Here is a 26,473-nt window from a genome sequence, read left to right as displayed (position 1 = left end):
TCAGGATTTCCCCCATGGATATACATGAGATCTATTTGTACACAATGGAGGCAGTGCATACAAATAGACCATGCGTATTCATTGGGGAAATCCTGAAAACCTGACTGGGTTGCGGCCCTCGAGGACTGACATCGAGCAACTCTGCTATAAAGGCTTAAAAGCATGACTATGCCATTATAAAATACTAGCACAAAGCCACATCAGAACTCCGACTTACGAAAGGTCAATGGCTAGTGTTAGTGGGCGTGCCTATGTGCTCCATGCAATGCATTTAACTGATAGTATTCCATAAGTTGCATGTGTCAATTGGCGACATGCCCATGGCATGCTCATGCTATGCCCATGTGTTTAATCTCATGATGGTTGCTCACTAAGGGATAGAGTTTTTAAATGAGTTTTTTTATGACCCTTATCCAATCGAGGCCTTAACCCAATCATTTACGGAGATGATGTTACAATCTACATCGCCTTCAGACATGATCTGACAGAAATAACCAATAAAATCAACGATGGCCTGAACCATCATGGACTCCTGGGCAAACTCATTCCAACTGAAACTGAACACTGAAAAAACACACTGCCTCATCCTCTCCTCTCAACATAACAAGTACAAACCCACAACCATAAATACCCCAGGACATACCCTCCCTACCTCGGACAGTTTGAAAATACTCGGCGTCACACTCGACCGCAACCTTACTCTTGAGAACCAAGTAAACTCTTTAACAAAGAAAATGTTCTATTCAATGTGGAAGCTCAAACGATTAAAACCTTCCTTCCCAAGAGCAACTTTTCGATACCTAATACAATCTATGGTCCTAAGCCATGCAGATTATTGCAATGGAATCTACGTGGGTTGCAAAGAACAACTCATAAAAAAACTCCAGACCACCCAAAATACAGCAGCCAGGCTGATATTCAGCAAAAACACGCTTCGAAAGTGCCAAACCCCTTCGAGAAAAGTTGCACTGGCTCCTAATCAAAGAACAGATCGCCTTCAAAATCTGCACCTTAGTCCACAAAATCATATACGGCGTAGTCCCAGGATACATGACAGACCTTATAGATCTACCAATAAGAAACAAAGTCAGATCGTCAAGATTCTACCTAAACCTACACTACCCAAATTGCACAGGACAAATACAAAACAATTTACGCATCCGGCTTCTCCTACATAAGCGCAAAACTATGGAATGGCCTCCCAAAAGCTGTGAAAACAATCCATGACCACCTGAACTTCAGGAAATCACTAAAAACCAACCTCTTCAAAACGGCCTACCACAACGACCCAACGTAGACCTCTTCACCCAGCAACACAGCATGACTATAATCGTACTGGACAACATGCAATCTTCATCCCTTCCGACCCTCCACTTATACCTCATACGATCACTATACAACCTTGTATTTATCATCAACCGACTGGGGAAATGCCTTTGACGGTACTATGTAAGCCACATTGAGCCTGCAAATAGGTGGGAAAATGTGGGGTACAAATGCAACAAATAAATAAATAAATAGATTCTATATATGGCATCAAAAAAATCAGCGCAGAAAAAAGAGCTATTCAATAAGTTGCACTTAAAGTTAGGTGCGGTTTATGAAATAGCGCTCACGCCCGGGAACCATGCCTAACTTTAGGCATGGACGTTTGCACCAACTGAAATGTGGTGTAAATGTACACGCCTACATTAGGTGCATATCCCCGTTATTCTATAACAATGTGTATTAGTTTTAGGAATGCCCCTTCCATTTCCATGCCCCCTTTTTCCAAGCGTGTGTAAATTTTAGGCGTGGATCCAGCACCTAAATTTATGCACATAAATGCCAATTAAATCTAATTAGTATCAATAATTGCTTGTTAAAAAGTCAATTATTGGCATTAATTGGCTCATTATTCAATTAAATTTGCACACACAATTGTTGGAAACTTTTATAGAATTCAGGGGTAAGCGATTTAGTTGCACTGTTTATACTACTACTCATCATTTCTATAGCGCTACTAGATGTACACAGCGCTGTACACCTGAACATGAAGAGACAGTCCCTGCTCAACAGAGCTTACAATCTAATTAGGACAGACAAACAGGACAAACAAGAGATAAGGGAATATTAAAGTGAGGATGATAAAATAAGGGTTCTGAACAAGTGAATAAGGGTTAGGAGTTAAAAGCAGCATCAAAAAGGTGGGCTTTTAGCTTAGATTTGAAGACGGCCAGAGATGGAGCTTGACGTACCGGCTCAGGAAGTCTATTCCAGGCATATGGTGCAGCAAGATAAAAGGAACGGAGTCTGGAGTTAGTGGTGGAGGAGAAGGGTGCAGATAAGAGAGATTTACCCAGTGAACGGAGTTCCCGGGGAGGAATGTAGGGAGAGATGAGAGTCGAGAGGTACTGAGGAGCTGCAGAGTGAATGCGCTTACAGGTCAATAAAAGGAGTTTGAACTATATGCGGAAACGGATAGAAAGCCAGTGAAGTGACTTGAGGAGAGGGCTAATATGAGCATAACGACACTGGAGGAATATTAGTTGTGCAGCAGAATTTTGAACAGATTGAAGATTGGCAGGTAATTGCCAATTATTGGCACCAATCGAGCGTGTAAGTCTATAAAACAGGCACTCTATTTGCAACTAAATTTACAGAAAGGGGCACATTTACTAAGCTGCGGGAGGGCCTACGTGCTTGCAAAATGTGCCAAAATGGGACTACTAAAAGGCTAGCGCCCCCTCCCCCCGGGCAGTAATTTTAGATTTGGTGTGCGGTCATTCCAGCGGTAGAAATTATTTTTTAAATTTTCTACCACGTGTGCGGCATTTCCATCAGTAATTGGCAGTTGGCACTTGCTGAACAGTTATTGCACGTGTAACACGTGAGCCCTTACCGCCAGGTCAATAAGTGGCAGTAAGGGCTAGGTCGTAAATAGCCATGTACTAGTTTTAATTTAAACAAAAAATGCCCTTTTTCCCCAGACACGGTAAAAAATAGCTTGCCACAAGCCAAACACACACATCCACACTACCACAGGACACTTTTTACCGTGGCTTAGCAAAAGGACCCCTTAATATTTTTTTTTTCAGCTCATAAAATCATAAAGCCAATAACTAATATTTGTGAACACGGAAGGAAGAATCAGACAAAGCGAAGAGGAGACAGTCAATGAAAGAGAGCGAGAGGGAGAAGAATCTTTTAGCAAGCAAAATATTGCATGTGTCACTCTGTAATAAAAGCACACATCTTGGAAGCTGAATGAGATGCAAGCCGAGAAATCAGGGATAACGAGAGGTTAAAAAGAAAATCCCACTAAATGTAATTCCCTCAATTGCTGTTTTCTATTTCCTGTGCCCATTTTCAATAAATAGCTCTTGTGAAGCTGTTTTAAACAAACAGTCCTGCTAAAAACATTTTCGAGAAATCTGCCATCATGTAGAATGAATAAAATGGGTTTTGATGTCTCTTTGATTTCTGTTATTTCACTGGTGATGAGAAATAAATATTTGAAGGTTTTTATTATTAAATTACAAGGGGTACGTCGTTACATAATCTCCGCTGATAAATTCCCACTTTTTAAAATTTTTTTTATATTTATAATTATACAGGATAAATTAACCACAAACTTGTACAGAAATATATGAGCCAAACACAAACTCGTCCACAATAGAAAAGAATAGGAAACTGATATCAAATTATAGAACAGGAATACACAAACAGTTTTATCTAGGCCAGTTACACAATATAAAGGAGCTATTGTGATCAGGGCCGCTGAGAGAATGAACTGGGCCAGGGGCAGGGCCATTGCCCCCCCCCCCCAATCGTCACCGTTGCCACCCCTCCACGATCTTCACCGCTGCTGCCCTCCCCCCGGATCTCTGCCAATTCAAATACCTTGGCTGGCGGGGATCCTGAGGCCCCCTCAGCAGAAGACGTCTTCCTCCAGCATTGACTCTTCCCGCTGCCGATTGACTGCCCCTGCGGCTGCTTTTTCTCTCAGGGCATGCTCGGTTTCAAAACTGAACATGCGCGCCTGAGACAGTGTTGCCAGGTGGAAAATTTTTTTCCCACCCAATCCAGCGTAAAAACAGCCCAAAACCCGCCCAAACTCAAACCCCGCCCCTGACACCCCCACCCCCGCCGTCATCACCCCCGCCCCCGCCGTCACCGGCCCCGCCTCCCCCGTCACCGGCCCCGCCTCCCCCGTCACCGGCCCCGCCCCAAACGTCACTAACCCCGCCCCCCGCGGCCGAAAAAACCGCCCGAAAAACCGCGGAAAAGAAAAAAAAGAAGCCCAAAAAAACGCGACCCGCCGCAGGCAAAAATTTCCCACGGCAGGTCGCGGAAAACCGCCCAATTGGGCGGTAAAACCGCCCACCTGGCAACACTGGCCTGAGAGGAAAAGCAACTGCTCAGCAAGCAATGGGCAGAAGAGCAGCGCTGAAGGAAGACCTGCAGTGTCTGCTCCTCCAGGTCCTTCCCAGCCTACAAGGGGGGGCCCGGCGCCAGATTTTTCTCTTTCCTGCTCCTGTCGGGACGCAATCACTCGGTCCAGTCAGGAGCAGGAGAGAGAGAGAGAGAGACCCCGGTGCCAGGCCCCCCCTTGGAGGCCTGGGCCCAGGGAATTTTGTCCCCCCTGCTTCCCCTTCTCAGCGGCCCTGATTGCGATGGTTCTCTACCATGGAGCCAACCTTCAGGAGTTATCACAGATCTGTTTGTGGAAATAAATGCTAATAAATGAGAGGGTCAAAGAATGCATATTGTGCTCCTTTTATAAAAAGGTGCCACTGATTAGCGTGTGCTGAATGCGAAAAAGCCCATGGGAATTGAATGAGTCTCTTTGCATTCAGCGTGCCGCTAATTGGTAGCACCGCTTCGTAAAAGGAGCCTATTTTTTGTCCTTAAACTAAATTTTATTTATTTATTTATTTGCTTCATTTGTATCCCACATTTCCCCACCTATTTGCAGGTTCAATGTGGCTTACAATATGTTACTACTACTACTATAAATCATTTCTATAGTGCTACCAGTCGTACGCAGCGCTTTACAATTCTTCTTGATCTTTCCGCTGCTTTTGACACTGTCGATCACAGCATACTTCTCGATACCCTGTCCTCACTTGGATTCCAGGGCTCTGTCCTTTCCTGGTTCTCTTCCTACCTCTCCCTCCGCACCTTTAGTGTTCACTCTGGTGGATCCTCTTCTACTTCTATCCCTCTGCCTGTCGGCGTACCTCAGGGTTCTGTTCTTGGTCCCCTCCTCTTTTCTATCTACACTTCTTCCCTTGGTTCATTAATCTCATCCCATGGCTTTTCCTACCATCTCTATGCTGATGACTCCCAAATCTACCTTTCTACTCCTGATATCTCACCTTGCATCCAAACCAAAGTTTCAGCGTGCTTGTCTGACATTGCTGTCTGGATGTCTCAACGCCACCTGAAATTAAATATGACCAAAACCGAGCTTCTCATTTCCCCCCCCCCCAAACCCACCTCCTCGCTCCCCCCGTTTTCTATTTCTGTTGATGGCTCTCTCATTCTCCCTGTCTCCTCAGCTCGAAACCTTGGGGTCATCTTTGACTCTTCTCTCTCCTTCTCTGATCATAACCAGCAGATTGCCAAGACATGTCGTTTCTTTCTTTACAACATCCGTAAAATCCGCCCCTTTCTTTCCGAGCACTCTACCAAAACCCTCATCCACACCCTTGTCACCTCTCGTTTAGACTCCTGCAATCTGCTTTTTGCTGGCCTCCCAGTTAGTCACCTCTCCCCTCTCCAGTCGGTTCAAAACTCTGCTGCCCGTCTCATCTTCCGCCAGGGTCGCTTTACTCATACTACCCCTCTCTCCTCAAGACCCTTCACTGGCTCCCTATCCATTTTCGCATCCTGTTCAAACTTCTTCTACTAACCTATAAATGTACTCACTCTGCTGCTCCCCAGTATCTCTCCACACTCGTCCTTCCCTACAACCCTTCCCGTGCACTCCGCTCCATGGATAAATCCTTCTTATCTGTTCCCTTCTCCACTACTGCCAACTCCAGACTTCGCGCCTTCTGTCTCGCTGCACCCTACACCTGGAATAAACTTCCAGAGCCCCTACGTCTTGCCCCATCCTTGGCCACCTTTAAATCTAGACTGAAAACCCACCTCTTTAACATTACTTTTGACTCGTAACCACTTGTAACCACTCGCCTCCACCTACCCTCCTCTCTTCCTTCCCGTTCACATTAATTGATTTGATGTGCTTACTTTATTTATTTTTTGTCTATTAGATTGTAAGCTCTTTGAGCAGGGACTGTCTTTCTTCTATGTTTGTGCAGCGCTGCGTATGCCTTGTAGCGCTATAGAAATGCTAAATAGTAGTAGTAGTAGTGAACAGTCCCTGCTCAAAAGAGCTTACAATCTAAATCAGGACAGACAGACAGGACCAATAAGGATAAGGGTAGGACAGACAGAAGGACACATAGGGAAAGGGACTATTGAAGAGAGGAAGACAAGATAAAGGTTACGAGTAAGTGACAAGTTAGGGGTCAAAAGCAGCATCAAACAGGTAGGCCTTTAGCTGGGATTTGAAGGCGGCCAGGGATGGAGCTAGACGTAATGGCTCAGGAAGCCCATTCCAGGCATAAGGTGTGGCGAGACAAAAGGAACGGAGTCTGGAGTTAGCGATGGAGGAGAAGGGTGCAATTAGGAGAGTTTTGCCTAATGAACGTTACAACGACGATCACATTAATGGAATAAGAATTTCAGAATACCAAACATATAAATGGCAAGAGGCGTACTCACTCACAAATGCGCAGTAGAGACCCTCTCTGTCCCGCCCCCGCGACAATATGTGATGACGGGGGCATGACAGAGAGGGAACCTACGCACCTGCGAGTGAGGGAACTGCCGTCGCCACCGCTCCCCCCCCCCAGGGTTGCCGCTACCGCTCCCCCCACGCACCCACCCGGAGCCGCCGCCGCCACCCACCCTCCACCCGGCCTGGGTACCTGGCTTCACTATTCAAACCGCCGGAACGCAGCACACAGCTCATCTGAGCTGCCGTTGGCCTTCCTTACCTGCCTCTGTGTCCCACCCTCGCCGCCGTTACGTCACACGAGGGCGGAACACACGCAGAGAAGAAGGAAGGTCAACGGCAGCTCAGATGAGCTGTGTGCTGCGTTCCGGCGGTTTGAAGAGTGAAGCCAGGTACATAGTAACATAGTAGATGACGGCAGAAAAAGACCTGCACAGTCCATCCAGTCTGCCCAATAAGATAAACACATATGTGCCACTTTTTGTGTATACCTTACTTTGATTTGTACCTGTCTTTTTCAGGGCACAGACCGTATAAGTCTGCCCAGCACTATCCCCGCCTCCCAACCACCAGCCCCGCCTCCCACCACGGCTCTGGCACCTGATCTCAGCTAAGCTCCTGAGAATCCATTCCTTCTGAATAGGATTCTTTTATGTTTATCCCGGCCTGGGTGGAGGGGTGGCGGAGGGGACTCCGGGGGGGGGATGGGGGACGGCAGCGGCGGCGACTCCGGGGGGGGGGGAGGGGCGGCGGCGACCTATCCGGGTGGCTCAACAGCTAGTAGATACAGATAAGGTGCATAAGAATATCATGTAGGATTAGAAATGGATAAATAGATAAAACATAACATAATGATATCAGGATAAGATATAAAGCGAATGCTACATACCTGTAGAAGGTATTCTCCGAGGACAGCAGGCTGATTGTTCTCACTGATGGGTGACGTCCACGGCAGCCCCTCCAATCGGAAACTTCACTAGCAAAGTCCTTTGCTAGCCCTCGCGCGCCCGCGCGCACCGCGCATGCGCGGCCGTCTTCCCGCCCGAAACCGGCTCGAGCCGGCCAGTCCAGTATGTAGCAAGACAATACACTTCAAGGGAAGACACAACTCCAAAGGGGAGGCGGGCGGGTTTGTGAGAACAATCAGCCTGCTGTCCTCGGAGAATACCTTCTACAGGTATGTAGCATTCGCTTTCTCCGAGGACAAGCAGGCTGCTTGTTCTCACTGATGGGGTATCCCTAGCCCCCAGGCTCACTCAAAACAACAACATTGGTCAATTGGGCCTCGCAACGGCGAGGACATAACTGAGATTGACCTAAAAAATTTACCAACTAACTGAGAGTGTAGCCTGGAACAGAACAAACAGGGCCCTCGGGGGGTGGAGTTGGATCCTAAAGCCCAAACAGGTTCTGAAGAACTGACTGCCCGAACCGACTGTCACGTCGGGTATCCTGCTGCAGGCAGTAATGAGATGTGAATGTGTGGACAGATGACCACGTCGCAGCTTTGCAAATTTCCTCCATGGTGGCTGACTTCAAGTGGGCTACCGACGCTGCCATGGCTCTAACATTATGAGCCGTGACATGACCCTCAAGAGCCAGCCCAGCCTGGGCGTAAGTGAAGGAAATGCAATCTGCTAGCCAATTGGATATGGTGCGTTTCCCTACAGCCACTCCCCTCTTGTTGGGATCAAAAGAAACAAACAATTGGGCGGACTGTCTGTGGGGCTGTGTCCGCTCCAGATAGAAGGCCAATGCTCTCTTGCAGTCCAATGTGTGCAGCTGACGTTCAGCAGGGCAGGAATGAGGACGGGGAAAGAATGTTGGCAAGACAATTGACTGGTTCAGATGGAACTCCGACACAACCTTTGGCAGAAACTTAGGGTGAGTGCGGAGGACTACTCTGTTGTGATGAAATTTGGTGTAAGGGGCCTGGGCTACCAGGGCCTGAAGCTCACTGACTCTACGAGCCGAGGTAACTGCCACCAAGAAAATGACCTTCCAGGTCAAGTACTTCGGATGGCAGGAATTCAGTGGCTCGAAAGGAGGTTTCATCAGCTGGGTGAGAACGACATTGAGATCCCATGACACTGTAGGAGGCTTGACAGGGGGCTTTGACAAAAGCAAACCTCTCATGAAGCGAACAACTAAAGGCTGTCCTGAGATCGGCTTACCTTCCACTTGGTAATGGTATGCACTGATTGCACTAAGGTGAACCCTTACGGAGTTGGTCTTCAGACCAGACTCAGACAAGTGGAGAAGGTATTCAAGCAGGGTCTGTGTAGGACAAGAGCGAGGATCTAGGGCCTTGCTGTCACACCAGACGGCAAACCTCCTCCAATGAAAGAAGTAACTTCTCTTAGTGGAGTCTTTCCTGGAAGCAAGCAAGATGCGGGAGACACCCTCTGGCAGACCCAAAGAGGCAAAGTCTACGCCCTCAACATCCAGGCCGTGAGAGCCAGGGACTGGAGGTTGGGATGCAGCAGAGCCCCTTCGTCCTGCGTGATGAGGGTCGGAAAACACCCCAATCTCCACGGTTCTTCGGAGGATAACTCCAGAAGAAGAGGGAACCAGATCTGACGCGGCCAAAAGGGAGCAATCAGAATCATGGTGCCTCGGTCTTGCTTGAGTTTCAACAAAGTCTTCCCCACCAGAGGAATGGGAGGATAAGCATACAGCAGACCTTCCCCCCAATCCAGGAGGAAGGCATCCGACGCCAGTCTGCCGTGGGCCTGAAGCCTGGAACAGAACTGAGGGACCTTGTGGTTCACTTGAGATGCGAAGAGATCCACCAGGGGGGTGCCCCACGCCCGGAAGATCTGTCGCACCACACGGGAATTGAGCGACCACTCGTGAGGTTGCATAATCCTGCTCAACCTGTCGGCCAGACTGTTGTTTACGCCTGCCAGATATGTGGCTTGGAGCACCATGCCTTGACGGCGAGCCCAGAGCCACATGCTGACGGCTTCCTGACACAGGGGGCGAGATCCGGTGCCCCCCTGCTTGTTGACATAGTACATGGCAACCTGATTGTCTATCTGAATTTGGATAATTTGGTGGGACAGCCGATCTCTGAAAGCCTTCAGAGCGTTCCAGATCGCTCGCAACTCCAGAAGATTGATCTGTAGATCGCTTTCTTGGAGGGACCACCTTCCTTGGGTGTGAAGCCCATCGACATGAGCTCCCCATCCCAGGAGAGACGCATCCGTGGTCAGCACTTTTTGAGGCTGAGGAATTTGGAAGGGACGTCCCAGAGTCAAATTGGAGCAAATCGTCCACCAATACAGGGATTCGAGAAAACTCGTGGACAGGTGGATCACGTCCTCTAGACCCCCGGCGGCCTGATACCACTGGGAGGCTAGGGTCCATTGAGCAGATCTCATGTGAAGGCGGGCCATGGGAGTCACATGAACTGTGGAAGCCATGTGGCCCAGCAATCTCAACATCTGCCGAGCTGTGATCTGCTGGGACGCTCGCACCCGCGAGACGAGGGACAACAAGTTGTTGGCCCTCGCCTCTGGGAGATAGGCGCGAGCCGTCCGAGAATCCAGCAGGGCTCCGATGAATTCGAGTTTCTGCACTGGGAGAAGATGGGACTTTGGGTAATTTATCACAAACCCCAGTAGCTCCAGGAGGCGAATAGTCATCTGCATGGACTGCAGGGCTCCTGCCTCGGATGTGTTCTTCACCAGCCAATCGTCGAGATATGGGAACACGTGCACCCCCAGCCTGCGAAGCGCCGCTGCTACCACAGCTAGGCACTTTGTGAACACCCTGGGCGCAGAGGCGAGCCCAAAGGGTAGCACACAGTACTGGAAGTGGCGTGCGCCCAGCTGAAATCGCAGATACTGTCTGTGAGCTGGCAGTATCGGGATGTGTGTGTAGGCATCCTTCAAGTCCAGAGAGCATAGCCAATCGTTTTGCTGAATCATGGGGAGAAGGGTGCCCAGGGAAAGCATCCTGAACTTTTCTTTTACGAGATATTTGTTCAGGGCCCTTAGGTCTAGGATGGGACGCATCCCCCCTGTTTTCTTTTCCACAAGGAAGTACCTGGAATAGAACCCCAGCCCTTCTTGCCCGGATGGCACGGGCTCGACCGCATTGGCGCTGAGAAGGGCGGAGAGTTCCTCTGCAAGTACCTGCTTGTGCTGGAAGCTGTAGGACTGAGCTCCCGGTGGACAATTTGGAGGTTGAGAGGCCAAATTGAGGGTGTATCCTTGCCGGACTATTTGGAGAACCCACTGATCGGAGGTTATAAGAGGCCACCTTTGGTGAAAAGCTTTCAACCTCCCTCCGACAGGCAGGTCGCCCGGCACTGACACTTGGATGTCGGCTATGCTCTGCTGGAGCCAGTCAAAAGCTCGCCCCTTGCTTTTGCTGGGGAGCCGCGGGGCCTTGCTGATTCGCACGCTGCTGACGAGAGCGAGCGCGCTGGGGCTTAGCCTGGGCCGCAGGCTGTCGGGAAGGAGGATTGTACCTACGCTTGCCAGAAGTATAGGGAACAGTCTTCCTTCCCCCGAAAAATCGTCTACCTGTAGAGGTAGAAGCTGAAGGCTGCCGGCGGGCGAACTTGTCGAATGCGGTGTCCCGCTGGTGGAGAGACTCTACCACCTGCTCGACTTTTTCGCCAAAAATGTTATCCGCACGGCAAGGCAAGTCCGTAATCCGCTGCTGGATTCTATTCTCCAGGTCGGCGGCACGCAGCCATGAGAGCCTGCGCATCACCACACCTTGAGCAGCGGCCCTGGACGCAACATCAAAAGTGTCATAAACTCCTCTGGCCAGGAATTTTCTGCACGCCTTCAGCTGCCTGACCACCTCCTGAAAAGGCTTGGCTTGCTCAGGGGGAAGAGCATCAACCAAGCCCGCCAACTGCCGCACATTATTCCGCATGTGTATGCTCGTGTAGAGCTGGTAAGACTGGATCTTGGACACGAGCATAGAGGAATGGTAGGCCTTCCTCCCAAAGGAGTCTAAGGTTCTAGCGTCCTTGCCCGGGGGCGCCGAAGCATGTTCCCTAGAACTCTTAGCCTTCTTTAGGGCCAAATCCACAACTCCAGAGTCATGAGGCAACTGAGTGCGCATCAGCTCTGGGTCCCCATGGATCCGGTACTGGGACTCGATCTTCTTGGGAATGTGGGGATTAGTTAATGGTTTGGTCCAGTTCGCAAGCAATGTCTTCTTCAGGACATGGTGCAAGGGAACAGTGGACGCTTCCTTAGGTGGAGAAGGATAGTCCAGGAGCTCAAACATTTCAGCCCTGGGCTCGTCCTCCACAACCACCGGGAAGGGGATGGCCGTAGACATCTCCCGGACAAAGGAGGCAAAAGACAGACTCTCGGGAGGAGAAAGCTGTCTCTCAGGAGAGGGAGTGGGATCAGACGGAAGACCCCCAGACTCCTCGTCAGAGAAATATCTGGGATCTTCCTCTTCCTCCCACGAGGCCTCACCCTCGGTGTCAGACACAAGTTCACGGACCTGTGTCTGCAACCTCGCCCTGCTCGACTCCGTGGAACCCCGTCCACGATGGGGGCGTCGAGAGGTAGACTCCCTCGCCCGCATCGGCGAAGCTCCCTCCGCCGACGTAGTCGGGGAGCCTTCCTGGGAGGTGGCCGCGGTCGGTACCGCACGCGGTACCGACGTCGGGGACCTCAACCTGGGCGATGGGCCAGCCGGCGCCACGCTCGACGGTACCGGTGGCGCAAGCACCGCCGGTACCGGAGGGGTAGGGCGCAACAGCTCTCCCAGAATCTCTGGGAGAACGGCCCGGAGGCTCTCGTTTAGAGCGGCTGCAGAGAAAGGCTGAGAGGTCGATGCAGGCGTCGACGTCAGTACCTGTTCCGGGCGTGGAGGCTGTTCCGGGCTGTCCAGAGCGGAGCGCATCGACACCTCCTGAACAGAGGGTGAGCGGTCCTCTCGGTGCCGATGCCTGCTGGGTGCCGAATCCCTCGGCGACCCAGAGCTCTCGGTGCCGACACGGGGAGGAGACCGGTGTCGATGCTTCTTCGATTTCTTCCGAAGCATGTCACCGGAGCTCCCCGGCACCGACGAGGAGGACGTCAAATTTAGAGGGAGAAAAAATCTCGACCGAGGCCGAAAAGAGGCCTACCCCGACGACGAAAGAAAACTTACCGGGGCAAAAAAGCTGGAAGTACGGGGAGGATTTACACGAAACCCGGCGGGGGGTTTCCGGAGCACTTCCCGACTAGGACAAAGCTTTCCCGAAGGAAAAAAACACGTTCAAACAAATTGGACGCGCGAGGTCGACTTTCCGGGGCTCGACACGGCGAAAACACGACCGTACCGAGTGCAGACAAAAGAAGACTGGCCGGCTCGAGCCGGTTTCGGGCGGGAAGACGGCCGCGCATGCGCGGTGCGCGCGGGCGCGCGAGGGCTAGCAAAGGACTTTGCTAGTGAAGTTTCCGATTGGAGGGGCTGCCGTGGACGTCACCCATCAGTGAGAACAAGCAGCCTGCTTGTCCTCGGAGAATATTCAGTAATGAGGATGTAATTAAAATAAACAAATTAGAAGAGTTCCATAATAGTTGTATCTGGTGTAGGTTAGGAGTCAGTTCGTTACGGGGGATCCTTTTTGTACGTCTTTTTGAACAAGTCTTCAGTAATGACACACTTGCATGGAAATTTTAAGGAAATAAAAGAGTCCTCATTTGAAGAACCGCAGGTCAGTGAAGCAAAAATTGTGTGCTTCGATTCTGTGTGACCTTAGAGACATCTGGAAAAAAACTTTGTTGGAAATTCAAGAAAAGTTCCTCATCATGCTTGAAATGCATACGTAACAACCAGTCCCTATCTACCACCAAGGCTGATCGTACACGCAAGGTAGGACACAGTTAAAATTTCTGAAATAGATTTTGCAAGTAAAGCTGAAATATCTAATATCTTAGCACTAGGCAAGCAATAAGCCTTAGCTATAGGATGTTAGGACTGCTGAGAGATTTTCAAAATTTCTGTCAAATATTTGTTAAACATGTCTTTGGGAATTACAATTGCACGACACAAATTTTGTAGATTCTCAGTTTGCAGTCTCAAAGGCACCAAATCTTTTCCTGTTGCTTCAAGTACATTCTGGATTCTATCCAAATTAAGTTCTTATTTTGCTCTAGATCAGTAAGTCTCTGCTCATGACAAAGTACAGACTTCTTAATATCACTTACTTGAGCACAAAATGTAAATACAATTGTTGTATAGCGTTCCAAATTAAAGGGGAAAAAACCCTTGGTGGCAGTCTCAGTGTCACTATTGGGGAAGGTGAGCCCTGGGACTGTGACTCTACCAGTGCAGTGTAAGCGTCGCACAGGCCCTTGTCAACAGTTACTGATGGGACCACCTGGCAGAGTCTGGGAGCTGGAGAAGGCAGGACCTGACTTGGACAGACAGAAGTGTAGGACTAGGCAGTGCCTAGCAGACTATCTGGAATACAACAGGGTTTGTCTAGAGGTTGGATCTTAAGAGAGCCCTTGGGGTTAGCTCTTAAAAGACCCGTTGGGGTTTTCCCAACAGAGTCAAGGCCAGGGAGTAGATCGAGCGGCAAAGCTGGAGACAGGAACAAGAAGGGCTGGTGGAAGCAGAAACAAGCAGGACTGGAAGCAGGAACTGGACAGGCAATGAACACTGGAGAAGCGCAACTCTGGAAGCCTGTTGCCGAAGCACTGGAGGAGAGTAAGGCACTTCCTTCTCTATCCCTAGCCAGGAAGTGACATCTGTCAGTGCTCCATCTAGGGCTATAAAAGGGAAGTGCAGCAACCAGGAAGTCAACACTCACAAGACTCTTAGGCACGGCATGCTGCAGGACTCTACTGGTTTCCTGAACCAGGTGAGGGGGATGGCAGTTACTTGCTTTGTTTCTTCAAGCATTGCAAACTGCTCTTGTGGACTATGCTCCACCCGCATTTAATCCAGGGACTGGCTGTGCACCGAGATCTTCCCGTGGCATTTGAGCAATGCCCAAAATGATTAGGGCGGGACCTGTGCCTCCCACGGCCCCTTCGAGTTGTTACGCCAAAGGGATAATGCAAGGGTCAGCCAATTCATCTATCTGGATCCTCTTGGATAGTCTTTGCAGATCTGGGCTGAGTAATTCTTCATGCCCAAATAAATTGACCAAATTTGCTGATACCAGCATTGACTTTGCTGGACATGCCACAGTGTGAATAACTGGAGTGGTTAGGGCAGACCACATGACAAATCCACTGGACTGGAGAAAATGGACAGCTGAGAAGAGGGAGGAAATAATCTCCTCTGGGATCTAGATTTAGGCATTATCAAAGAAAAATAGCACGAGCCACACTTCAAGGTTAGGCTGGCGCCATGTTGGAATCTCCCCCTTCAAATTCGTACTTCTAAAATACTATAGTTAAGACTTCTGATTTTGCAAATTAAAATAATAATAATAAAAACGGGTGTTTATAAGACAGAAACTGGACACATCCCCTGGTGGCTTGTCACCCCTCTCCTGGCTTGTCTGCTACACTACACTCAGTTTTTTTGCCTTTTTTTGGCCGATGGCTTCTAAGTGACATAAATGTACACATTTCCTCTGGAAAAGGTCCCCAGCAACAATACCTGTGGCGCAAAACCATCGATAGACACAAGGTGCCCTTGGCCTGGATTGGCCGCTGTCGTGGACAGGATGCTGGGCTCGATGGACCTTTAGTCTTTTCCCAGTGTGGCATTACTTATGTACTTATGCACTTATACTTTTGTACCCTCAGAAAACTTGAAATTAGTTGGAAAATAAACACCTAATTTTATAATTTATAAATATCTAAGAATAGAAGACCTAACTATAGCATAACATTCTCCCGTTTTTCCATTAAATCTTAAATCTAAACAGAAACAATAATGCCAATACCAAACACCATCCAACAGACTTGAAGGAAGAGTGATGTTAATTTAAAGACCAACCTACATCAAATCTATCAAGTGTTGCCCGAAAGCGTACAGAACAATCACTCAGGCTGATCCATTGAAACCACCCAATAATCTATAACAACAGATTATGCCAAAGCAATCAAGAATGTTGGAGACCCAAAAAAGGCTTTGGTGAATGTGAATTTGAAAAGTGACTCGTTATGACTCCGAATAATGGCAATCGTATTTTAATAGGTCAATGAGGGGCCCTTTTACAAAGGCACACCGAAAAATGGCCTGCGGTAGTGTAGACGCCTATTTTGGGGACATGCAGGCTCATTTTTCAGTGCACCTGTATAAAATTCCTTTTTAAAAATTTTTGCCGAAAATGGACGTGCGGCAAAATGAAAATTGCCGCACGTCCATTTTTGGGTTTCAAACTTTACCGCCAACCAGTGACCTAGTGGTAAAGTCTCATGCGGTAACCGGGTGGTAATGAGCTACGCGTGTCAAGTGTCATTTGGCGTGCATCCAATACGGGCGTCCAAAAATAAAAATGATTTTTCGGACGCGTGTATCAGATGTGCACCAAAACTGAAATTACCGTAAGAGCCATGTGGTAGCCAGGTGGCAACTCCATTTGGGCGCATGTAGATACTTACGTGGCTTAGTAAAAGAGCCCCTGAGTTATTTGAAATGTCTAACTTAGACATTTTCCAATCATATCTTATGTCACAATTTACTCTACCACTCAGAAACCTCTATGCAATACCATAATGTATTCTTCTCTACCATGTATGTATGCACCTTAATGCATTACCATTTGTAACTCTGTACCCGTAAATGGCGATCACCATCACGGCGTAATGTAAGCCACATTCAGCCTGCAAATTGGTGGGAAAATGTGGGATACAAATGCCACAAATAAATAAATGTCATATATTCAGGGGGAAAATTAGCAATGTGACCTACTACTGTTTGCATTTTATGCAATGAGACCCTATGCTAAAAAACCCCAGACTTAACAGAGGTTCACACTGATCATTGCCCCCTTCAGTGATACTATCCAATTATGAAATGCCATTGAATATCCATATATAACTTGTACCGTCTAAATTAGACATTTCAACCATATTTGTGTGGGTCGCTTGGACACATACCCCGGGATTCTATATAGCGCGACTTAAATTGCATGTGTAAATCCAATCATATTCTGGATTTGCATGTGCAACTTATTTAACAAGCCAATCGGTGTCAATAATTGCCACTTAACAAGCAATTATTGACACTGATTGGCATTAATTAAGTTTTACACGCAGAACTGTCTAAGCATATTCTATAACATGATGCATATAAATTCTAAATTGCATAGTTGAAAAAGAGGGTGTGGTCATAGACGCAGAATTTACATGCCGAAATTTTACATGCAAAGGAAAAAAGGGAGGGATCAGGGCATTCCTAGCATTTACGTGCATTGTTATAGAATAAGGAGAGAATACACGCCTAATTTAGGCAAATACATTTGTACCATGTTTCAGTTGGTACAAATGGCCATGTTTAAAGTTAGGCGCAATTCCCGAGCATAAGTGCTATGTGGAGGAGTAGGCTAGTGCTTAGCGCAGAGGACTTTGATCCTGGGGAACTGAGTTTGATTCCCACTGCAGCTCATTGTGACTCTGGGCAAGTCACTTAATCCTCCATTGCCCCTGGTACAAAAAAAAATAAGTACCTGAATATATGTAAAACCACTTTGAATGTAGTTGCAAAAAAAAAAAAAAAAAACACCTCAGGAAGGCAGTATATCAAGTCCCATTTCCCTTCCCTTCCCCCCTTCTATAAGCTGCGCCTAACTTAAAGCGCAGCTTATAGAATAACACTTTTTTCTGAGCCAATTTTTTTGGCACCTTAGAATTCACCCCCAAGCGTCTACCCATGTATTTTATAATATGCATATATATCGCAACTCTATTCCAGATCATGTACTCTCCACCTATGAGTGACAATGGTATAAATATACAAAATCTTGCAGGAGCACATGACAGTGGCATGGGCAGAAATGATTTTTTTGGGGGGAACCCAAAGTTAACATGGGTGGGTGCTAAGCATATAGGTCTGAGCCATAGTAATCCACCTGACAACTGATTTCTAAGTACTCTGCAAAGGCTGGATAACACTTTAAATATTTTAAGTTCCATTATTTCAAGCATTTACCAGCCCTAAACCACATATGTAAGCCACATTGAGCCTGCAAATGGGTGGGAAAATGTGGGGTACAAATATAACAAATAAATAAATATATACTTATCAAAACCATTCATTTATTCCAAACGTTGTCTCAAGAGGAAGTATCCCATACCTTCATTGAAACTTTAGAAGATAAAACAGCTGAACACATCTCACAATATCCTGCAAAGTATTCTAAAACCCCATCTGACGTTATGGAAAAAAAATAGTTATCCTAATTTAGCACCATATCCTTCAGCTCTGCGTTATAATAAATATTAATCTAGGTTCAAAACACAGGTAAATACCTCGTCTTCTTTTTATGTCTACTGCAGTTTTTAAATACATGAGAAGAATATTGTATAAAAACATCAGATCTAATCATCATATATTATACAACAATATACTGGTACTTGTTTTAAGACCTTTTTCCAGAAAGCTCTAGGCAGAGAACAAAATACAATAAATTACCAACAATTGCGATAATCATAAAGACACAGGATATGCAATGGGTGCACTGAGGAATTAGGACGCCTCACTTCACAATCCAACACATAAAAAAATATTTCCAAGTTCTGGTGTCACCTCAGTAACAGTAACACAAGCTGCATTCACTGCCAGACACTCTGGGGGTCTTTTATTAAAGCTTAGCTCGAGTTATCTGCAGCAGGGCCCATTTTATTCCTATGGACCCTCAGAACTTCACTGTATAACCATAGCACTAACTCCAATTACTGAAACAGCGACAACCCTATCTAGGAAAAGGGAACATTGTAAAATTAATCTGCTACAGATCCACACAGGAACTGCAGACTAATAGAATACCTCACATACTGAATATAGACGTTAACAAAATACAGAATAACAAATCGAAAACACAGATCACATACAAAAACTGAAATGGAAAGCTCAAAGCAACCAAATTCTTTCAGCAGTGTAACTGCTGTGTAATGCCCCCCGTCTTCTTTTTCCCTTCTGTTGCTCTCTGACAAGAATTTTTTCATCTTTTATCTTCATTTTTCTAATATACTTCTCTGTCCACCCAAAACTAGAATTTACTCCTTCCCTCCTTTTACCAAAAGCAGTAAAAACTACGCTAGCCCACCTACATTTTCGGAAAGCACTAAAGACAGACCTGTTCAGAAGAGCAGACCCCCACCGACTCAACGTAAAAATACCTGGACACTTGCAACACAATCAGGCTTATTTTCGAAAGAGAAAGACGCCCATATTTCGACCCAAATCGGGAGATGGGTGCCTTTCTCCCGTGGGCGCCCAAATCGGTATAATCGAAAGCCGATTTTGGGCGCCTCCAACTGCAGTCTGTCGCGGGAACGAACAAAGTTGACGGGGGCGTGTCGGAGGCATGGCGAAGGTGGGATTGGGGCGTGTTTATCGGCCGAGGAGAGATCGGCGCGCTTGGCCGATAATGGAAAAAAGGGTGGCAGAAGCGAGAATTTGGGCCGCTTTTTTTAGACCTTTTTTTTTCATGAACAAGTCCCCCAAAAGTGCCTGAACTGCCCACATGACCACTGGAGGGAATCGGGAATGACCTCCCCTGACTCCCCCAGTGGTCACTAACACCCTCCCACCACAAAGAAGAACTTTAAAAACTTTTTTTTCCAGCCTGTATGCCAGCCTCAAATGTCATACCCAGCTCCATGTCAGCAGTATGCAGGTCCCTGGAGCAGTTGTTAGTGGGTGCAGTGCACTTCAGGCAGGTGGACCCAGGCCCTCCCCCACCTGTTACATTTATGTTGGTAAATGGGAGCCCTCCAAACCCCCCCCAAAACCCACTGTACCCACATGTAGGTGCCCCCCTTCACCCATAAGTGCTATGGTACTGGTGTAGAGTTGTGGGGAGTGGGTTTGGGGGGGATTTGGGGGGGCTCAGCACCCAAGGGAAGGGAGCTATGGACTTGGGAGGTATTTTACTGTTTTTTTTTTAACTGTTTACAAGTGCCCCCTAGGGTGTTCGGTTGGTGTCCTGGCATGTGAGGGAGACCAGTGCACTACGAATCCTGGCCCCTTCCACGACCAAATGCCTTGGATGTGTTCTTTTTTGAGCTGGGCAGCTTCGGTTTCCATTATCGCCCATCTCAAATCAGCCCAAATCCGATGCATTTGCCCGGCACTAACCGTATTATCGAAACAAAGGATGGACACCCATCTTTTTCGAAAATAAGGTATGTCCCACCCCTTCGCGTACCCGTCCTCGGAGATAGTCGCCCATGGAGATGGGCGTTCATGTTCGATTATGCCCCTCAATGTAACCAAAGACCGTAATGGACATTACCTGACTCTTCTTCCTTCTTTCCCTCCCTAAGTTCCCCCCAATTGTACCTACCATACATGTACCTCATTCTACCACAATATCACTTTGTATTCATTCATACCATGTATTTGTTCAGACCGGAATCGGCTAACGCCGTTAACGGTTATATGTAAGCCACATTGAGCCTGCAAAAAGGTGGGAAAATGTGGGATACAAATGTAACAAATAATAATAATTCCCTCGTCATCTCCCTCTTTTTACATCTTACCCACCTATCAGCTTTCCATTTCCCACTCTCTGTTCCCCCTCCTAGTCTTTTCTCCTTCCCCAGTTTTCAATTCCTTCCGTCTTTCTTCTCACTAGGGACCTCATTATTATTATGTATTGCTTTAATACATGGAGGAGTGGACTGGAGGAGTGGCCTAGTGGTTAGAGTGGTGGACTTTGGTCCTGGGGAACTGAGGAACTGAGTTTGATTTGATTCCCACTTCAGGCACAGGCAGCTCCTTGTGACTCTGGGCAAGTCACTTAACCCTTCATTGCCCCATGTAAGCCGCATTGAGCCTGCCATGAGTGGGAAAGCGCAGGGTACAAATGTAACAAAAATAAAATAGATACTATTGGAGATTCTACATGGAATGTTGCTACTGTTGGAGATTCTACATGGAATGTTGCTATTCCACTAGCAACATTCCATGTAGAAGGCTGCGCAGGCTTCTGTTTCTGTGAGTCTGACATCCTGCACGTACGTGCAGGACGTCAGACTCACAGAAGCAGAAGCCTGTGCGGCCACATTGGTGATCTGCAAGGGCCGACTTCTACATGGAATATTGCTAGTGGAATAGCAACATTCCATGTAGAATCTCAAATAGTAGCAACAGTGGAGGAGTGGCCTAGTGGTTAGGGTGGTGGACTTTGGTCCTGAGGAACTGAGTTTGATTCCCACTTCAGGCACAGGCAGCTCCTTGTGACTCTGGGCAAGTCACTTAACCCTCCATTGCCCCATGTATGCCGCATTGAGCCTGCCATGAGTGGGAAAGCGCGGGGTACAAATGTAACAAAAATAATAAAATAAAAATATTAATTAATAAAAATGTTTGTATGTAATGTGGGATTTTATGCCTACTCTTTCACAAGCATGGAAAACTATGGGAGGGGGTTGGGGGGAGGGAGAGGGCTCTTAAATATTACAGCTTAGGGTCCACAATGTACATAAATACAGCCCTGATTGCTGGCACCATGAGTACAGTCAGTATTGTTGGGCTAGCCCCTGCCTGATGCTGATCCCTTGATTCCTGAAACACTTGTGGTGTCGGCCTTACAGACTCCTACTGATCTTCCTGGAGTACTTACCACAGTGGCAGCTACACAATTACGGCTCCAGCTCTGATTTCTTTAGCTGGTGGGGCCTGTAGATACCCACCAGCTATGGTATAATTTTGGAATGGTGTAATCCTTCTAGGGGGAGGGGAACTTCAGCCACATACGAAAGGGCTCAGGCCCCAAGACTTCCTTGAGGCTATGTCTTGGAATATTAAGGAGCAGCATTGAATTCTGCATAAAACATGAAGGCGAACAGTAAGGAGTGAGGTGTGGAGATTCAGGGCTCCTCTTACAAAGCCACGCTAGAAATTCTGGCGTGGCAAATGCAAGAAAGTCCACAGGAACTGAGAGGGCTTCACTGCATTTGCCGTGGCGGAATCACTGGCTTGGCCTTGTAAAAGGAGCCCTTAATGTATGGGAAGGAGAAATGTTTAAGTGGTGAAAAGTGTTTTATATTTTTTGGACTGTTTCTTATTATGTATGATTTATTTTATGTTTGTTTTGTTTTGGATATTATGAATGTTTTTTGTAAACTGCTTTGAACTGCTATTGGTTAGTTTGAGCAGAACAGAAATTTTTAATACAGATAAAGATAAAAATAAATTGGTGCCTAGATGTCAACATCACTTATGCATGTCATAGGTGCTGATGGTTGGTAGTAACGTGCGAATGTGCAGTAGGTACAGCCTAACTACTATAGTGAGTAACTGCAGGAAGTGTATAGCTGGGTGGAGAATGGACAGCCCATTGTCATGTCATCTAGCACTGTGTATAACTTATGGAATAGTATCAGTTATGCACATCACGTGGCACATGTAAACATGCCCAATTACACCTGCAATTACATGTTGTAAATATTGGTTGTGCCTAAACTTCGATACACCCATGCCGACTTACACTAGTATTCTATAAACGGCATCTTGGTGCACAGACGCTGTTAATAAAGTTGGCACTTGGTGCTCTGTATTGGCACGCCTAAACAAAGGCACATAAGAACATGAACATTGCCATGTTGGGACAGATCGAAGGTTCATCAAGCACAGTATTCTGTTTCCAACAGTGGCCAATCCAGGTCACAAGTACCTGGCAGAAACCCAAATAGTAGCAACATTCCATGTAGAATTCCAAAGAATAGCAAGATTCTAGAATTCTGAAGAATAACAAGATTCCATGCAGAATTTCAAAGTGTAGCAACATTCCATGTAGAACCCCAAAGAGTAGCAAGATTCTATTCAGAATCCCAAGTACATAAGTGTTACCATACTGGGACAGACCAACGGTCCATCAAGCCCAGCATCCTGTTTCCAACAGTGGCCAATCCAGGTCGCAAGTACCTGGCAGAAACCCAAATAGAAGAAACATTCCATGTAGAACCCCAAAGAATAGCAAGATTCTGGAATTCTGAAGAATAACAAGATTCCATGCAGAATTTCAAAGTGTAGCAACATTCCATGTAGAACCCCAAAGAGTAGCAAGATTCTATTCAGAATCCCAAGTACATAAGTGTTACCATACTGGGACAGACCAAATGTCCATCAAGCCCAGCATCCAGTTTCCAACAGTGGCCAATCCAGGTCACAAGTACCTGGCAAGATCCCAAAACAGTAAACCAGACTTTATGTTGCTTAAATAAGCAGTGGATTTTCCTGTCGATCTTCATAATGGCTTATGGACTTTTCTTTTAGGAAATTAACTGAATCTTTTTAAAACCCTTTATGCAGTTTAACAGCTGCACAATTTTACTAAAAGCCTTTTCTGCATAGAAAACTGTTTTACATGCAAGAAGACCTTTATAAAACTACCCCTGAACTGCTTTCTGAAAAATGTCTTCTCTCAGTGTGACTAAATGTACGCATGTTGTTCTACATATGCATTTGGATGTATTTAGAGGAGGCATTGCCGGGGGAGGAGGGGCATTTTGATAGGGGAGGAAAACAGCCTGCAGTTTTAACTCTACATGTTTTAATTTCTGTGGAGGAAGTACTTGTACAGAAAGGTGAAAATGTCTCCTGTACTTTTTCTGCATGACCAGTTTTCAAAGTGAAAGTAAGCCCATGTTGTCATTCTGAACAATACTGCAATGCCCATGGGTTTATGTTACTGCACAGTATTGATTTTGTAAACTACCTTGGACTGGAAGGAGGTCCAGAATATTGACAAATAAATAAATTGCCCCTGTAATTAGTATATAATGAAGGATTAAGGGCTGGTCTCTCTCCTCTGCATAAAATACACTTTCTACCCTATAAAACATGCAAGGCACCCATGGTTTCTTTTATGGACATGCCAAGAGGTAGATGTTATCACGAACACTGGGTCAAGGAAGCAGTGAAAGCATGCTGAAAGCTTGATGTCAACATGAACGAAGGATAAGAATTCTGGAAAGCTCGCCCATGCGTTAGATGCAAACCTGTCACATTCAACGATCCTCTCAAACTCACACAGGGGTTAATTCTATAACTGTGTCAGGGCTGTGGAATTGGAAGCAATTTTGGGTGAAGTTGGAGTCAGACAAATAGATATATGTGTTCAGGTTCTTTGTTCACACTTCAACTAAATACATTTTCAGGTTTATTTCGAAAGAGAAGGACGGCCATCTTTCGACACAAATCGGAAGATGGGCGTCCTTCTCACAGGGTTGCCCAAATCGGCATAAATGAAAGCTGATTTTGGGCATTCTCAACTGCTTTCCGTCGCGGGGACGACCAAAGTTCATGGGGGCATGTCGGAGGCCTAGTGAAGGCGGGAGTTGGGCGTGCCTAACACATGGGCATCCTCGACCGATAATGGAAAAAAGAAGGGCATCCCTGATGAACACTTGGACGACTTTACCTGGTCCTTTTTTTCTTACAACCAAGCCACAAAAATGTGCCCTAAATGACCAGATGACCACCGGAGGGAATTGGGGATGACCTACCCTTACTCCCCCAGTGGTCACCAACCCCCTCCCACCCTCAAAAAAGTTTTTTTAAATGTTTTTTTCCAGCCTCTATGCCAGCCTCAAATATCATACCCAGCTCCATGACAGCAGTATGCAGGTCCCTGGAGCAGTTTTAATGAGTGCAGTGCACTTCAGGCAGGCAGACCCAGGTCCATCCCCCCCCCCCTACCTGTTACACTTGTGCTGGTAAATGGGAGTCCTTCAAACCCCACTATAAACCCACTGTACCCACATGTAGGTGCCCCCCTTCACCCATAAGGGCTATGGTAGTGGTGTACAGTTGTGGGAAGTGGGTTTTCTTTTGGGGGGGGGGGTTGGGGGGCTCAGCACACAAGGTAAGGGAGCTATGCACCTGGGAGCAATTTCTGAAGTCCACTGCAGTGCCCCCTAGGGTCCTGGTTGGTGTCTTGGCATGTCAGGGGGACCAGTACACTACGAATGCTGGCTACTCCCATGACCAAATGGCTTGGATTTGGTGGTTTCTGAGATGGGCGTACTCGGTTTCCATTATCGCTGAAAATCGGGGACGACCATCTCTAAGGACGACCATCTCTAAGGTTGATCTAAATTTCACGAATTGGTTCCTCCTACGTCCCAATGGCTTGATTTTGTGCGTTTTGAACTTGGATGGGGTTTTTTTTTTTTTGGAAAATGGTCCAAAAAGATAGACTCCCTAAGCAAAACAACATCTAGGAATTGGTCGTCTTCAAAGAAAAAAAAAAGATAGCCGCTTTTGTCGTTTGAAAACGGTCATTTTCACGACTTGATTTTTGGACGTTTCCAGCAAAATATCCAAAGTTAGATTTAGACGTCATATCAAAAAGGCCCCTCTGTATCATCTTTCCCAACACATCTGTCACCCACTTTGGGAAAAAGACCCGTAGTACAGGAAGCCCTGCTCACATTTCAGTGTCTCAAGCACCACACAGAGGTAATGAAAATGGTCACACAGGAAGTCAAGCACTTCTGGAGACGGAGGAGTGAATGATACCCGCTCTTTTTTTGCAGTACATTAATATTATCCAGCAGTTATGGTATGGAAGCAAAACCAGCTGTGGTCCCTTTAAATGTCTTTACAGTGCAGTCCAGTCAAGATGCTGTTTCAAATAGTTTTTTTTTTCATCCAATTACATTGACCCACTATGGGTTCCTTTTACAAAGTGACAGTACCTATTAGCAGCAGCGCGCTGAATGTGAAGGAGCCCATTCAATTCCCGCATTCAACGCACAATAATTGGTAGCATTGCTTTGTCAACGGAGCCCTATGTTTTGTTGATTCTGCAGCTTAACCAGAATCAGCTTCTACTGCAGGGGAGGACAACCTGTGGCCTGTCATTGAATTTTATGTGGCCTGCTATACTATGGGAAGTATACACAGAAAACGGCGTGCGCAAATGCCATTAACCAGAGTTGTGGCAATTCTAAAAGCTGTATTTTGCAAATACATTCAGAATAGCGGCAGAGATCTCATTAAACTTTTAAAGTAATGACAGAAGTATACGGTAATAGACCATTCTGGCAACAATTTATGTTCATTCAGTCATCACAATGAGTATTGTTGGCAGTGAATTATGTGGTGCATTTGTTAATTTTCTGTGTGTGGCCTGTTGGGGATAGTACTGACATTCATGAGGCCTTCAATGTATAAAGGTTGGCTACCCCTGTTCTACTGTGAATCTAGTGGAAAGTTGCTGCTGCTCAGATGTTAGGTAACAGATGCAAATTATTTGAAGTGCTTTATTTAAAAAAATAAAAATCCTCTACCCCGTTACAATCTACTTGTGCATATCGGTAAACTCGCCATGCTATACCGCGCTGAAAACCTAACTTGTTACAACCTAGATTCATGAAAAGTATGTACACAACACAAAACAGCTGAAGATTAATCAGGGTTATCATCGATTCAAAGCTTTCCTTTGATAAACACATTTCTCAAGTGGTGAAAAAAGGATTTTGCTGGTTACGTCGGATTCGTTCTGTTAGATGTTACGTGGCTTTTGCTTCTGTTCACACTCCTGTACACGCGTATCTTTTATGACGACTTGACTACTGT

General features: G+C 46.7%; 1 protein-coding gene across 1 annotated transcript in view; it reads right to left on the bottom strand.

Moving 5' to 3' along the window:
- The window catches only part of CDH22 (cadherin 22), a 426,692-nt gene that overhangs the window by 99,331 nt on the left and 300,888 nt on the right, over positions 1–26,473 (bottom strand). The gene's annotated exons all lie outside the window — the stretch shown is intronic.

Source organism: Microcaecilia unicolor, chromosome 8, assembly GCF_901765095.1.
Source record: "Microcaecilia unicolor chromosome 8, aMicUni1.1, whole genome shotgun sequence".
In the NCBI taxonomy this organism is placed as follows: Eukaryota; Metazoa; Chordata; class Amphibia; order Gymnophiona; family Siphonopidae; genus Microcaecilia; species Microcaecilia unicolor.
Note: the sequence above shows the minus strand (reverse complement) of the source record. Positions and strands in the feature narration are given on the sequence as shown.